General features: G+C 25.9%; 1 pseudogene; it reads left to right on the forward strand.

Moving 5' to 3' along the window:
- Positions 1 to 11,632: 11,632 nt before the first annotated feature.
- LOC101496922 (protein FAR1-RELATED SEQUENCE 5-like) lies at positions 11,633 to 16,317 on the forward strand (annotated as a pseudogene).
- Positions 16,318 to 18,361: the final 2,044 nt, after the last annotated feature.

Consider the following 18,361-nt stretch of genomic DNA (forward strand, 5'->3'; position numbering starts at 1 on the left):
GTCACCATAACTATGTACACATCATCCCCAACATGTAGAAAGTGGTTATAAGCATATTGATTAGGTCAACTATTTGTTATATTCTCTTGGACTCACAATATGAAGTTAACAATTCATCTTCTTATTGTTCCAACTTTATCAAGTAGGATGTTGTAATAGGTTGAGGGATCTCAAACCCTACTGACATTATTTTGTCCATCCATTCTAGATATGACTTTCTATACACATGCATATTTAATTAAAGGCCTAACTATTATGCTGAAGTGCTTTTTCTTGATTGTTGAACATTGGAAAATATCCTACCTGAATAAAGTACTACAATTTGTGGATGAACCCTTGGTAAAGGTTATGCATGGACGCATGTTTTCTCTTGACAAATTTTCATCTACAAGTTCCATTAATGAAAAATAAATTGATAAAGTACGTGGTTAAAAAATAGAATTGTTAAATATTAATAGAATTTTTTTATTGTCGGCCGTAAATTTCTTTTGAAAAGTAATTTCGTCAAAAATTCTGAAAATCTGTTTAATTTGTGATTTTTGTCCCCCAATTTTTGTGTTTACTTTTTTTCTTAACAAGGTTTAATTAACTTAAAAACTTGGGCACAACTTCCAAGTAATTTCATTTACTAAAAAATAGGAAAAAGACAAAAATATGAAAGGTGGTGGGCACTACTTTTAATGATGATAATAAAAAAGAAATATTATCTTAATATATATATAAACTGAGGTGATCATGGAGATTTTTCTTACTAAATTAGATACATTTTAGCAATTAATTATATACTTCGTCTGTTTGATAATATTTGATTATTTTGTAAAAAAATCGTCCTATAATAATTGATTCTTTTAATTTTTAATTTATTTTTTTATTGTATTTTTTAATTAATATTATTTATATTATTTTCAATACAATATCTTATAATATACATTTATATGTTAATAAGACACCAATAGTTAATAAAGTTAATTTGATAAAAAAAATAATCCTTTTTCTATATATATATTTTTTAGGCTAAATTACATATGTGGTCCTTTAACTTAATTTCAGGTAACGTTTTAGTCCTTTATCTTTTTTTTTCCGACTTGGTCCTTTATTTTAATTTTAAGCGACAATTTGATATTTTATATTTTAAAATTTCAACAATGTTATCCTTTTTTATACAAAAATTCAAAAAAAAATTCAATCAAAACTCATAAATTTAATTATATTCTTCAATATAATACAAATTTCATCAAATTCGTAACGCAAATCTTTAAATAAACTCATATTTTCATACTTTATTTGATATTGTTAGGAATAAAGGACTAAATCGGAAAAAAAAAAGATAAAGGACTAAAACGTTACCTGAAATTAAGTTAAATGACTACATATGTAATTTAGCCTATTTTTTAAATAAGTGTAAAAATATCAAATAACTTTAAAAGAGGAGGAGTATTTTTTTATATTTTTTTTGGATTTTGTATTTATTGTTGCTTTGCTAATTGTGTTGAGTATTTATTACTTTTGTTCTAATGTTATTTCTCTTAATAAATAAAAATTGGCTTCAATATAATCTTGTTTTTTTTGTTTTATCAAATATTTATTTTTAACTATTATTTTTATCTTTTAGCTTATATAAATGGTAAATATTAGTCATTTTTATCATACATATTTTAAGCAACTGTATGTTTATTGTCATGAATTTTTTATATCTAATATTAGATCAGTTATAAAATTAAGTATACATTCTTAATAAAGACGAGATAAAAATACATAATTTTTTTACAATTGTCCATAATTTCAAAGGGTTTACAAATATTTCAAAGCATGTCACAATAATTTTTTTAAGCACAAACCTATTATTGAATGAATTACATATGTTTTTTGAAAGAATATTATAGTGGATACATATTGAAATTTATTATAAGTGATTCTAACAATAAATGTTGTTATATCTTTTATTGTGATTGTAACAAAAATTAAAATACATTAATTATAAAAGATGAATGATAAAAATTAATTAAAAAGAGATAAATGACCCACACTAATATTATGTAAAAGAGAAGTGACATAAAGTTATACTTAAAGTCATAAAAAATTTAGCAAGTTATTATTTCGTTGTGGAATATATTTTTCTTCTACGTTTAATTTTCAATTTTTTACAAGTCACAATTTTTAACAAACCTTTGTAATAAAATAAAAACCATGTTTACTAATAGTATTGTTTAATTTCTTTTTACATGCTTCATCTTTTTCATAATTTTTTTTAATCCATCCGTAGTTTTATTTTTACAAACAATCTATTTATAGTTTGTTTAAAATACTGATTATATTTGAAAAAAAATCATAATTTCTTTTGCGTCTTTCATATGCTTATGATTTTTAATTCTTAATATAAGCCAGACATAAACCACACAAAAATACAATTACTTTATTGAATAAAAAATTGTAGTTACATAACACTAAATATTCAATAATAAAAATATAAGAATTTATTTATAACTGTTTGAGTTCCTTTTGCAGTGTATTATAATTTATAAAGAATACCTACCTAAATAATATGTCTAACTAATCACAAAAATTAAAATTATTATTGTTGAAAGTATAATCAATAATATACTAAAGAATCATGTATATTTTTAGTTCCTATAAAATCTTAAAATTTAGAATCCTTGTAAAAAAAATACAATTGTAAGTCCACACAAATTTATCCTGCATGCAAGTAGTTTTAATACATATTGAAACAAAACATCTTTAATTATTCTTCAATTTTTAAATGATTTTTTCAGTTATAATTAAAACATTATAAAGGATTCTTCCACATAATTTTTTTTAATTTAAGAAAAATTAAATATAAATTTTTTAAATGTTAAAAACTATAGATAAAAATAATGAAAATATGGACTTATAAGTTGAATTTTAAGCTCACTTTTTGTTAAGAAAACTTTTTTTAAATGCGGTAAATATGCTTATAAAAAGTCATTTAAAAAATATGTTGACTTAACGACAAGAGTAAAACAATATGTAGCGTAATTTTGTATGGACTAAAAGTTATTTCTTTTTTACAATGACTAAACTTAAAAAGTCTTAATTTTATAGGGACTAAAACATATTTAATCTTATATAAAATAAGTGGTAAACAATTAAAGATTAAAAGAATAGGTGAATAAATAAATTTAAACTTACTAATTTTATTTAGTATGCACAATCTTAATGATGAAATTGTATATTTAATAAATTATCTTTGAATAACACTTAAATTATATCTTATTTACAATTTAGTTTATATATTTAACATACAGAACAAATTGTGCAATAATAGCTTACAAGTATTTATCATTCATTACTCTTAATTCTCTAAGCATTTTCACAATTTATAATAACTTTAATATATATATATATATATATTACTCACCTAGAAAAATAATATCACCCTTATATAAATCAGACACAGCTATGAACTCTTGCGAAGGCATGAATAATTTTGAGAGCAAGTTAATAAAAGAGAAAATTGGGAAGAAAATAACTAAAATTATAAAACATTTATATACTTAGTCAACAAGTTGAAAACCGACAAATATTAAATAAAATATTGTAATTGAATTCATAAAAATCATATAGTATTTTTTAGAGTTTCACACAATTCATACATAGTCGGCAAGTTAAAAAAGTTAAAATTTCAATTCTCATAAGTTTTACAATTTTTACAAGTCATACGATTCATTCAAATTTTTAATTTAATAATTAAGAAGTCAGTTTCTCAAAATAGTATAATTTAATAATTTATCACTATTATTTTAATAATTTATCGTTATTATTTATAAAATGAAATTTAAAAATATATAGGGGAACACGTATTAGACTCAACTCTGTTCCAATCTTAACATTCCTTAATTATATTTGATAAGAAGATATTTGACTACTTTAACAAATCAAATTTTAAGATTACGACCGATCATGCATTCCTTAATTGTCTTTCATTAATTATCTTTCATTAGAAGGGATTTGATTATTTTAAAGTGAGAAATTATTAAAATGAACAATTAAGATATTACTCATTAATTTGTTTATCAACCATTAATATTAGTCATTTTATTAAGTAAAAAGAATTTTTCACTTTATAAGAGTTTCACCTGATTAAAAGATATTAATAATTTAAAAAAAAAAAAATACTTCTAATGAACATTAGGGCCGGTCTAACATATCATGAACCTAAAGCGAAATTATTAAACAGGGACTTTTCAAAAATTAATAAATAAATTATTAATATTTTATTTAATAACTATAGAAAATTTCTTTAGTAGAATTAATAATATTTTCAAATTTATTTTTTTCTATATTTTTCAAAAAAATAAAATAATACATTTCAACTGTTCTACAACAACATCAATAACTCATGTAAATTTTTTTTATCTTTTAGTTGATGAAGAAAATAGTGTGTATACTATAATTCATGTTAGCAATATGTTCTCGACTGTCTATGATTTTTCAATTTATAACTAATATTTCTCATATGGGCAATGTGCTCATTTTTTGTCTCGTAATTTCTCAATTTATAATTAATATTTCTCTCATCTCTACTATTTTTGTTAGTCAATTTAGTTGTAGCAAAAAGATTATTAAATAATTTACAACAAAAATATGTTTTATTTAATTTACATAAGATCTTATCGGTTGATAGCAAAAGTTAAGACGAAGGTTTCACTATGATATTTTCTTAGACTGAAAAATAAAATATTTTTTATAATTTATCATTGAGCCTTCATACCTTATAAAAATTAAAGTAAAAATATATTTTTGGCGAGACCTAACCAAGGCTTTAATTTACGTGTTTGAGCTCTGATGAACATTTACGCAAAAAAAAAAAAATACAACGTGAAATGTATATCAACAACATCTTCACTTGTATGATTTTATAGAACGTCAAATACAAAAGGTAAATTATACCCATATTTATATATCAATCTTTAACATTCAATTTGAGATTTAAATGTGATAAATTTCTCTCAAATAAATCAAGCATATATAAATCTTTCATAGATACCCATTAAACACGAAAACATTAGAAAAGCATATATATAGATCCTTCATCTAAATTTACCTATCTATATATATGTTAGTAGTATGTAATATTTAAGTTCTATATATAATTAAGAAGGAAAAAGAAAAAGAAGAGAATAAAAATCTACCATGAAATTAAACAAGACCGAACACAGATTATTACATAAATTGTCCAACATTATGAGAAATTAACCGTATATAGTTCAACATATCACCGATTAAAACAAGATAACCCGAAGTATTTTACAAACAAATATTAACTTGAACATAATAACAACATAGACATAAGATTTTCTTTAATTCAATCATCCATAGGAGGAAAGTCATTTAAATCAAAATCTAGCATTTTGTGTGGCTTTGAAGTTGAGATCTCTTGATTCACGTTATTTGTAGAAGCATTATTTTCTCCCACTACCATTTCATCACCCTTTGTAATTTCATCTGCATCAACTTCAAAAATAGCACTTTGTTTGAAAGGAGGAACAAAAACATTGTCATCACTACAAATATGTATTGTTTAATAAATAAATAAAATCAAAACACCACATACCTTCCATTGTTACTTGATCATCTAGGTCCTTGTTATGAAATTCCATGGAATCTACAACTTGAGCAATTTCATAATTCTTCTCTACCATGGATGCTTTAGTAGAACTCTGCACTTCTAGCTCTTTTCCTCCCACTCCACCTGCACCAACTTCAATATGTCATATGTTCAGTTCTTCTCACTAGTATTCGTCAATGAGTAATTAGTGTTATTTTATGTGAAGAATAAGGTTGTCTCAAAGATAAATTAAAGTCAGCAATAGTGTACTCAAAATATCTAGATCTACAAGAGATGTGATTTTTTAATACTCCAATTTATCAACTATTAGTAAATATCTTAGGCTTAAAAAACAGTTTACTTAGTAAAAAACCTTCATATCTCAAGCCTGAATGAAGTTAATAAAATAATTGATAATTTTGACATTGAACAATTTAAAGATTATTTGTTGGAGATTTTTAAAAGAAGGGGAGAATGTTTGTTTGTTTAATGTAATGAAAAAACTTAATCTTAAACCTTTTGGCAGGCACTAATTGAGAGAATAAACAATTGAAGAAAATAAAAATACCTTCATCAATGGTAGCTTGATCTTGGTCAATCAAATCCGAAAGTTGTTCAATTACATCTTGCCTGTCTTCAACAACAGCCGATCCTTGAGCAGCACTTTGGACTTCTCGTTCTTCTCTAGCTTGTTCACCTCTCAACAATGGCATATCAACTGTTGTATCAGATTCAGAAGATTCATTTGGTCTTCTTATATGAGCAAGAACTGCACTAAATGTGACCAAATTCATGTTGCAAATAGTGCACATATAAACTCCTCTTGTCCTTTTAATCCTGTGTGCATTACCCCTCACAAGAGGAATTTCAGCTGGTTTATTTCCTTCGTTACTTCCTCTTAATTTCTTTAATCCCCATCCTCTCCCACGAAAGTATTTCATTAGATCAATTATGTCTTCCCCTCTACCACGAACACCCCATTGTAATCCAGATAAATATTTAGTCAGATCAACCACCTCACGACTACGACTAAGACCTGTACCTGAACCTGAACCTGAACCTGAACCTGAACCAGAAACACCTTGTTTTGATTGATGATTTGAAGTCTTGTTGTTAGGTTTGAGAGTTGACGGTTTTATGGGACAAGTTTTCTTGGGAAAGAAATCGGTTTTCTTTTTCTTCCTGAGATGTATTTTGATATGGCCACCTAGGGCTCTTCCACCATTGAATACTAAATTACAGTAACGACAAACTCTCTTTTGAATACTCTTCTCTCTTCTCTTTGGTAAATCCTTTTGAATAGAGGGACTCATTTTGCAACTCAATCACACACACAAGAAGAGAGAAAGAAAGTCTAAACACAGAAGAAATATGTGAGAGAAGAAAATGATGACCTTAGCCAGATAGCGTTGTTTGTCCCATCAGATTATGTTCAATTAAGCACAACAATTCAACAAGATTATTATGTTATATACATATAACATAACCTATAGGTGTTAATTTTTTTATTTAATTCAGATTTTTTGCACTCTCATCAATAAACTATAGTAGTTAAATAATTAAAAATATTTAATTTTTTATGATAATTACATTTAAAATTATATTAATAAATAATTATAATATAAACAATGTGTGTCACTATCAAACTCTAATTATTTTTTTTTTTAATATTTTTATACACTGGTCAGAGATACAACTTCTCTGACAAGATACTTAAGGTAATTTGGTTATTTATCAATGATGTTTGCACACCATATTGTGGTAAAAGAAAAATAAAGAGAATTAAAATATGGTAAAATTTATATAGATATTTTTGTCTTAATTAGAAGGAAAAATGAAAATGGAATTTTTATTATTAAAATAAAAAAAAAATTATTTGTTTAATTATCTATTATTTTATTAAAATGAAATAAAAACCATTGAATGAAAATACAACTTATTTCTTTATTTACATTTATTTTCTTTTTTTGGATAATTAACATATAAAATTGTTAATAATATTTTTGTGACAAAACAAATGTATAGGGTGAAAATGAACTTACTTGCATAGTAACTTTTATAAATTTTGCCGATATAACTATTAATTAATAGTTCTTAATTATTGAATACAATAAATTTGTAAATTTGTAAAAAAAATTGAAAACTTTAAAGTATTTACTATTTCATTCAATAAATTCAATTCAACTCAAAATATACTTTTTAAAATATAAATAAAACTTTATAAAATTATCCATATATTCAATTTTTATCAAACGGGGCAACGTTGTCCCCATGAACTTACAACTTACGCTAGAAGTAAGTCTTTATATTACTCTATTTAATAATAATTCTTTGTAAACATTGAACTTTATTTATCTAATATCATTGATTATTTCTATATCATCTTAATCATTATTCATATAAAAAATTATTAACATTTTATAATCAACGCATATTTTATTTAAAAAAAAAAATATATATATTATACATTGAATTGAAGTGTTTTTTTTTTAATGAAATGAATTATTAGATATTTTTAAAATTTTATAAAAATTAAGAAATTTTAAGTTTGAATTATTTATTTGGCAGCAATGTAAATTCAAGATATTTTCGTGATGTAGTACGTGTTATAAAAGGCGGTGTCAAATTACAGCATAATACTACGTTTTTGTGCGTTTTGCATAGGATGGCTTCAAATCACGTTTCACTACCTGCGTTTCTTTCTCTATTTTTGGTACAACACTACTTGTGTTTCTGATCAAGGTCAATATAAAATTTTGCTTCCCATATTTCCTTATCACGATGAGCACACTGTTATTTTTTTATTTTTTTTTATGTTAAAATGAAAAGACTAAATATCATCTGTGATTTTTTAATTGAATTTTAATTAACATTTTAATTTGTTATTTTATTGATAATTTATTTTAATTTTAAATGACAATTTGATCTTTTATGTTTTAAAATGTCAACAATGTTATTCATTTTTTTACAAAAATTCAAAAAAAAAAATCAAAATTTTCAAAAAAAACCCATAAAATTAATTATATTTTTTAATATAATACAAATTTTATCAAATTCGTAACTCAAATATTCAAATAAACGCATATTTGTCATTCTTTATTTGATATTGTTAGAGATAAAAATATGAGTTTATTTAAAGATTTAAGTTATGAATTTGATGAAATTGCATTATATTGAGAATGATAATTAATTTTATGAGTTTTATTTGAAATTTTTGATGAAATTTTGCAAAAGAAAAATAAGAATAACATTGTTAACATTTTAAAACATAAAAGATCAAATTTTCACTTAAAAATAAATAAATGACCAAATCGAAAAGAAACAAAAAAGGGACTAAAACGTTAACTGAAATTAAGTTAAGGGACCACAAGTAGTATTTAGCCAAATGAAAAAAAGCATGAGCACACACATTTCACACTTAGTATATAGATGAGAATATATCTAAGACTAGACTCGTATGTAAAACTTTAAAAGCAACTATAAGTACAACGGATTGAGAATATATCAAGCCTAACAAACCATATAGATATCGTTTTAAAGGTAAACTAAACATAAATCACATACCAACACAAAAGATATAAGGGTATACAACGAAAACTGACAAGAATTATCTGCAGACAGTTCAATGAATAGCAAAAATAAGTCAACGAATATCTGCAAAAAAAATAAAAATCGCAACGAGCACGAAAATAATAACTTAATAGGTGTATGTAGATAAAAGTTAATGTATATTTAGATTATCGGTTTGTTAATGGATACGAAAACGAATAAATAGTATTTGTATCCATATATTTTGGTATCCTTTCATAAATTAAATATGTATTTGAATTAACGTTTGCAAATGTACTTTTGAGTAAATTTTATTTTGTAAACATACTTTTAATTAAAATTAAATTTTCTCTAACGTAATCAAATGTACTTTTAAATCTGTATTTATTAAAAAAAAATATAAATATTTTATTATAATATAACGTGAATTATGTCGATAATGATAAAATGGATAAAAAGTTTTATTTTATTTTTTTTTAATTTTTTTTATATTTCTAACCGTGAAATGAGCAATTCAAAAGTACCCATTATATTATTTTTAGCTAAATGTGGATTTGGAGTAAACTAAGTTTGTAAAATTAATTTTCAAGAGAATTCAAGCATATATAATGTCAACTCATTATTCCATTACAAAATTACATTTAGAGTTGCAAATGAAAAGTCAAATATGCTCTAATAAAATTACTAAGGCATTTGCTTAGGACAGACGTCGAACATAATCCTTTAAGTTATACGAAAATATCAAATTGATCATTTAATTTTTTATTTATCAAGTTATTACTTTATGTTTTTAAAAGTTATAATGTTGAACTATATTTAGTCATAACCTCATTTCAATCATTTTAAATTAGAGATTTTTAAAGTTGTATTATGAGTTTTGTTATCAATCATATATAGAACAACATAACAAATTTTCATGTGATTTCATATTATAGATTGAGAGAACTTTGCATTTAATTTCAAAAAACCCTAAAATCTATTTCACTCCAATTATCTTTTGTTTAATTATTTTTCTAAAATTTGATTAGGGATATAAGTTCATATGATTACTGCAATCAGAACCTTTTAAGAATTACAAGAGTTTATTGAAAAAGTTGAGAACATTTTAGATTTTAATTTTGCTGGTTTGAAATTAAGATCATTGGTGTAAATATTTACAAACGTATATAACAAACTTGACACTAAAAGAAAGATAAAAATTAGTTTGTTATAAAAAAAAAGATAAATAACTAATATATTATTTTCGTATAACTTAAAAGATCGCATGATGTATTTTGCATAAAATAAACATATGTATGTAATCATATTATTGTACTTATAAATCATCATTACTTAACTATTATATTTTCATTTTATTCAATAATAAAACTTATTAATCCAAAAATTAAATTTGTGCATGATACAAGACTTACTGCAACATAAAATTTACTTATATTATATTGAATATACATATATATTATTTAATATTATATTAATTTTATATAAATATTTATCAATTAAGTTTTTTGGCCCCTTGTCGGATAGATTTCTAGATCTGTCCCTCCATTTGTTTATGTGTTAATACAATAATATTTCTGAGTTCAGATCTCCTCCATTTTTTAGCCTTCATTTCTTGTCAAGTTTGTTCTTTAGATGAGTGACACGTGGCAACTAAAATTTCAATGGTTGAGATTTTATCAAATACAAAAAATCTGTTTTAATTAATTAAAATAAAAACATAAAAACACATCAGAAACATAAAACCCTTTTTCCTTCCTCCCTTTGCCGCCCCTCCTATCGCACTTCCTCCTTTCGTCTCCCCACCCATCGCACGTTCACCTTTCGTCCTCGTGTGGCTTGCCTCTTTGTCTCTTCGTCGTGCCGGCATCGCTCCATTGTTTTATCGCTGCAACATTCTGCACTGCTACATCACCGTCGCACCGTTGCAGCACCGCCGCTCCACTAAAATATTACTACAGGTCTTTGTTTAAATAATTTCTTCTCTTTTGATCTTACAAATTCTTATTAATTTTGCCAAATCTTTTACAACTATTTTATCATGTCTTTTTTATTTTGCCAAAACTTTTACAAGTTCTTGCTAATGTTTTCAAAGACAATATGTCGTTGCCATGAAAATAGAAAGGAATTTTGATTCAATCAAATTGATTTTGTACTGGAATTGAGCAATTTGGTTATGTACTGGAATTTCGTCGCCTCTCTGTCTCTTCGTCGTGTCGGTGTCGCTCCACCGCAGCACCGCCACACAGTTGCAGCACCACCGCAGCACTGCCACACAGTTGCAACACCATCGCTCCACTGCAATATTACTACAGGTGTTTGTTCAAATAATCTCTTCTCTTTTGATCTTACAAGTCATTGTTGTTGATTTTGTCGAAACTTTTACAATCTTTTTACCGTGTCTTTTTTATTTCTATAGTTCTTCCCCTGTGGTTCTCATTACATCAACATATTTACAAAATAATATTAATAGGATAACTCCATTCATTCTCAGAAAACATGAATCCATCATCAAATCCACTGGTTGACTGTGTAGATAAATGGGTGAACAACATCCATGACAAAATTGTGCCAGAAAGTAATGACAATAGCCAACCACACATGGAAATGAAGTTTGAATCTGAGGCGACGGCTTATGAATTTTATAATGAATACAGTAAAAGAATTGGATTTGGTATTCGTCGAGAATATGCAAATAAAAGCAAAAAAGACGGGATTTTGACTTCGAGAAGATTCACATGCTTCAAAGAGGGTATTCGAGGTGTTGACAAACGAGGTCACCCAGTAGGGGAGCATAGAGCAGAAACTAGAACAGGATGTAAAGCACGTATGGTTATTTCACTTGATCGGAAGATTGGGAAATATAAAGTTGTTGACTTTGTAGCTCAACATAACCACCCTCTTCAACTGCCAGAGTATGTTCATATGATTCGTTCTCATCGACACATATCTGAGGTACAAGCATCACAAATCATATTGGCAGATGATTCTGGATTGAGACAAAGATTTTCATGAATATATGTCAAAGCAAGTCGGTGGAATAGAGACTGTTGGTTTTACAAGACAAGACCTTAAGAATTATCTTCGAACCAAAAGAAAGCAATCACTAAAGTATGGTGACGTGGGTGCATTATTAATGTATTTCAAACAAGAAAGTGAAAATCCATCATTCTTTTATGAATTTCAAATGGATGTTGATGAACAAATAACAAATATATTTTGGGCAGATGCACAAATGATAAATGATTATGGGTACTTTGGAGATGTCATCACTTTTGACACTACATACAAGACAAATAAGGATTATCGACCATTGGGAGTTTTTGTTGGACTTAATAATCACAGGCAAACAATCATTTTTGGGGCTGCATTGCTATATGATGAAACGATTCCTTCTTTTCAGTGGCTATTTGAAACGTTTCTCAAAGCAATGGGTGGAGAAAAGCCAAAAACCATTCTAACAGATCAAGATGCTGCAATGGCTAAGGCTATTTCTTTAGTTGTGCCAGAAACATTTCATGGATTGTGCACTTGGCATATAAGACAAAATGCTCTAAAGCATGTAAATCATCTATATCAAAAGAGTTCACAATTTTGCTTAGAGTTTGAAGCATGCATAGATCTACACGAAGAAGAGGCTGAATTTTTGAATGCATGGAATTCTTTACTTGTTGAGCATAATGTTTCAAAAGATTCGTGGCTACATATGATTTTTCAATTGAAGGAAAAATGGGCATGGGCTTATGTTCGGAAAACATTCACTGCAGGTATGAGATCTACTCAATTAAGTGAGAGCTTTAATGCTGACTTGAAAAACCATTTGAAATCAGATTTAAATTTAGTACAATTTTTTACACACTTTAAAAGGGTTGTAAATGGAAAAAGAAACAATGAGTCAGAAGCTGATTTTGAGTCAAGACATAAACTACCTAGATTGAAAATGAAGAAGGCTCGTATGCTTGTACAAGCCGGAAATGTTTACACTCCAAATTTTTTTGAGGAATTTCAAGAGGAATATGAGGAATATCAAGACACTTGCATAAAGGATTTGAAAGAAGGTTTGTATGTTGTTACAAATTATGATAAAACAAAAGAGAGGATAGTAATGGGAAATCCTATGGATCAAAAAGTTGCTTGTGATTGTCGTAAATTTGAGACACATGGCATCTTATGCAATCATGCTTTGAAAGTTTTAGATGCCATGAATATTAAGTTAATTCCCCAACATTATATATTAAAGCGATGGACAAGAGATGCAAGGTTGGGAAGTAACCAAGATTGGAAAGTGAAACATGTTGAATTGGACATAAAAGCCCATTTCATGAAGCGATACAATGAATTATGTCCTCGAATGATTAAATTGACCAACAGAGCTTCAGAATCTCATGAAAGTTACGTATTTTTGTCCAAAGTTTATGAAGAGTCCAATAAAATAATTGATGATATGTTGGCAAAAATTTATGTGAATGAGGAATCAAGTAGAATGATTCATGTATCTATATCAATTGCAAATGATGAAATTGACAACAACTTGGACACTCTTGGTTGTGCAAAAGGCATAAAGAAGCGAAATTGTTCATATTAGAATAAAAAAGACCTAAGTCTTGGGTTGAGAAATTAGCTAGGAAGAGAAATAGATACTCACAAACAAAAAAAAGAATCGCAAGAAAATTTAGTGCAATTGTTACCGGTATGTTTTTCATCAATGTATTCAATTTTTTTAACAATATTCTTTATCTGACTTCTCTTATAATGTGCAGCAACCATTAGATAGGAACCAATTTTTAAGTGAAATTGACACTAGAATTCAACATTAAGCTACAACTCAAATGACACAATCAAGCCAAGTTGATAATGGAATTCAACATCAAGCTACAACTCAAATGACACAATCAAGACAATCAAGCCAAGTTGATAATGGAATTCAATATCAAGCTACAACTCAAATGACACAATCAAGACAATCAAACCAAGTTGATAATGGAATTCAACATCAAGCTACAACTCAAATGACACAATCAAGACAATCAAGCCAAGTTGACAATGGAATTTAACATCAAACTACAACTCAAACAACACAATTAAGTCAAGTTGATGCATTAAGACTTCACAATTTTTTTTAAACAATTTTTATGAGACTTTTGTTAGGCGGCATGTTCTATAGATTAATATTTTGTTAGGAGGCAATTTTATGTTCAATCACTTGGTGTTAGTTTGAGCTAGTTGCTGCTTGCTATTACAAACTAGTTGTTGTTTGCTATTACAAACTTTTGAGTGACTATGAGCTTCAAACCAGCCTTGGATGGCAAACCAAAGTATTTCTCTTTTAAAACCACATCATCTTGGCAAGACCAATTCATTCCTCGAGGAGAGTTGGTGCACTGTCTCACATCTCAACCCCTGCAGCACAATTAAATAAATAAATATCCTTTCCATGGATTTTCCAAGTTAAGGATGTGATTTTCCTCCACCATTGAGCTTTGGATATGAATCCACCAATTTGAATTCACCAGGGCATTCTTCAAGCCATTCCAGAGACAAGGCAGCCTATGAAATCCTTCTAAAAATCCCAACATGTTGTTTCATGCTTCCCAATTCTCTTATCAGTGAGAAAACAGTGTCATTAAGAACCAATTTCAAAAGCATCATCATTTCAAACAAAGCACATAAAGGAATATTAATTTCAAATTTCAATTACAATTGTTAACATAAATTGTGCCATACAATTGTCTACATAAATTGCGCAATACAAAATTCAAGTTTCTATACTAGTTCAATCCTTTAGTGAAGCTTATTTTCTCAATTTGGAGACAAAATAAGCAAGATCAGCTTATGTGAGCCAAGAGGGCAAGGTGTCAAGAATGTTTGGATTAATTCCAATTCCATACTCTCCCTTTGGAAATTATGGAGGACCAATTTTCCAAGTTATGATATTTTTCATCACATATGCAGTGCCAACCTCAACTGTTTGAGTTTTCCAAATTGTTATGATATTGTTCCTGTCACACAGATAAAAAGCAATTAAGATATTAAGAACTACCATTATAGTAATTTCTCACTTCATTTCACAAACTTAACCATATCTTTTAAACCAAAATGATTTCTTGTGAATGAAACTGTGGCAGTTCACAAATTTTCAATTTGATTTGTTAACTACTGATCACAATTTAATTAGATATTTTTGGTGCGATTAGGTCTTTAATTTTTTCCAAACAGATTGAATCAAAATGCTACAAATTGGTTGAAACAAAGAACCTATAAAAATAAAAATGATAGTGTGGCAAGTCATGGCAACGAAGGCGTGGCAGCGAAGGTGAGACAACGAGAACAAAGACCTGTAGCGGTGCTGTAATAGTGCAGCGATGCGGTGTGTTGCAGCAGTACGACAGTATTGCAGTGGAGCAGCAGCGGTGTGGTGGTGCTATGCAGTGGTGCGGTGGTGTTGTACCTGCGATGGGAGGGGCGAAGGGAGGAAGGAAAAGGGATTTTATGTTTCTGATGTGTTTTTATGTTTTTATTTTAATTAATTAAAACAGATTTTTTGTATTTTATAAAATCTCAACCATTGAAATTTTAGTTGTCACGTGTCACTCATCTAAAGAACAAACTTGACAAGAAATGAAGGCTAAAAAATGGAGGAGATCTGAACTCAATATTTCTTATGATTGAAAATTTTGTGATATATCTTTTGTTAATGTATTAATATATTAATGTTTTTATGTATTAATATTTTTTTAATATGAAAATACGTTTTTAATGGACAAAAGAGAGGAAAATTCTATTTATTTGTAAAAGATAATATTTCTTGTATATAAATAATTTAAGATTTTAAAGATAAAATTCACCGATAATCACAAACTTTTAAAATTCGCCAAATATCCGTTTAATTAATATCGATCTATACAAATAAGCAGTTTTTTTTTACTCATCTGTATATGATAAAGCACAAATATCATATATTTTTTTCTAATGAGATAGGTAACAAATTATACTATCTATATTTGTGATATCCATTATAATTCTTACTCAGAGTTGTACTTGAACAACAAGTAACACAATTGACAAAAAAAATTATCTCTCTAAATAAACTTCTTGTTATCTTTTCATACTTTGGTTTATTGTAGTTAACAGTGCGATACATGAATTATACTTATATGGATAATTTGGTTAATTATGTTTATTAAGTTATAAAATAAATGAAACTTTTTTATATAATAATAAATTTAAAAGTAAAAGCATTTTTATCAACCATTATTTTTTAAAATTGTTATAAATAATTCTATGAAAATAAATTTATATTTAGAATATCAAAAAAATTAAAGTGTATTTCATAGAATAAACCTTTAATAAAATGGTGTGATGAAAAGTTAATTAATATGATAGAAATATATTTATTTAAAAACTTTTTTTTGCTGGATTTAAATTAAAACTTTATAAAAATTTTTATAAAGTATCACAATTATAATAAAATGCAATTTGTCTTTAAGTCTTAACTCAACTGAGAAATACTGATATTGTTAGATTGAAAGTAATCACTTTTAAAAACAAAAAATAAATAAATAAAGTACAATTTATCTTTTAGTGGACATAATAGTGTGGTTGAAGTGTAATATTTCATTCATTTGTGCTAAATATAAATTTCTCCATACTCTTTTCTTGGATTAGGTTTGCGTACCTCAGATGTTTTTCTTTTCTTTTTAATAACTTTTTAGCTTAAAAAAATAGTTGTCTACATATATTACATTTTGTTTTCAAATTATTAGCTAACTATATTATTGGTAAAAAAAGAAAAACACCTAACCATATTATTAACAGATATATGTAAAAAAAAAAAAGCACAGTTCTTAGATATGATAAAGTTTCTAAATTATATATCATAAGTGAGGGGTTAGTAAATGAGAAAATAAAAATAGTTTTTATACATTGTCAATATATATTTTTTACTTTAAAATTGCATCTAGAATTTAAAACATCAATATTACTTTGATTAGATTTTCTTCATGTGATAAATTCAAACTTATCTGGTTATAGAAAATTCAATATTTCTAGATTTAAAAATATGTAATAGATTATTTGTGAGAAGATAATTGGTAATAAAATATAATAATACATATTATAAATTCTTGTGAATCCGATGAGTTTCATCAAGAAGAAGCTCAATAGGAAGTATTTATTTAATTTACTGTGATATATTCTATCTTTGATGCTCTGTTGATTTCTAATATAATTGTTTTCGATAAAAGGATATTTTTTACTTTAATAAAAATAAAATACTCGGTCAGATTTAATAGTACTTTTTCTTTCATAGAGAGTAAACATTTATATACTAATTAATATTTGGTATAACTTTTATGTTAATTTGAATGTCTTTTTTACTTTAAATTTGAATTTATTTCCTAAACAAAACATTTATTGAGTAAAAAAGAAAAGGCAAAACAATATTTATACCATTTCCAATTATGAAGAAGATGACCACATTTAGTAAAAAAAAAAATTAACGCAACAACAACAACATAGTGTTTATCTAATATATATACCTCTCAAATAATTGTTTAAGATCAAGACCATATTATATTGTCCCATCATCATATCAATAATAATAATAATAATAATAATAATAATAATAATAATAATAATAATAATAATAATAATAATAATAATAATAATAATAATAATAATAATAATAATAATAACAATAATAATAATAATAATCATGGACACGTTTTTAAATTTTTTTAATCTTATTTTAACAATTGAATAATTATTTATTTAATAAATTTAAAATAATTAAAATATTAAAAAAATAATATTCATAAAATAAAATATATTAAGTTGAATAAATAAAATATCATTGAGTAGATGTGTCAAAACACCAAATAACGTGTTATATTATATTAACAACTTATTCCTATTTTGATAAATTTATATTATATTACAACTTTCTTCGAATAAATTGGCCACTTAATTCTATTTTGTTAATAACTTTCTCCTTTTTTTGTAATAAATAAAAATTAATAATAAAAATATAATTAAAAATAGTAAATTATATTAATAACATGAAACAAATTCGAAGAAGTACCAAGAAAGTAAATAAAAATTAATAATAATAATAATAATAATAATAATAATAATAATAATAAAAATAATAATAATTAAAAATAATAAATTATATTAATAACATGAAACAAATTTAAAGAAGTATTAAGACGGTGATGGTCTACTCAAATT

Source organism: Cicer arietinum, chromosome 7 (genome assembly GCF_000331145.2).
Source record: "Cicer arietinum cultivar CDC Frontier isolate Library 1 chromosome 7, Cicar.CDCFrontier_v2.0, whole genome shotgun sequence".
Taxonomy (NCBI): Eukaryota; Viridiplantae; Streptophyta; class Magnoliopsida; order Fabales; family Fabaceae; genus Cicer; species Cicer arietinum.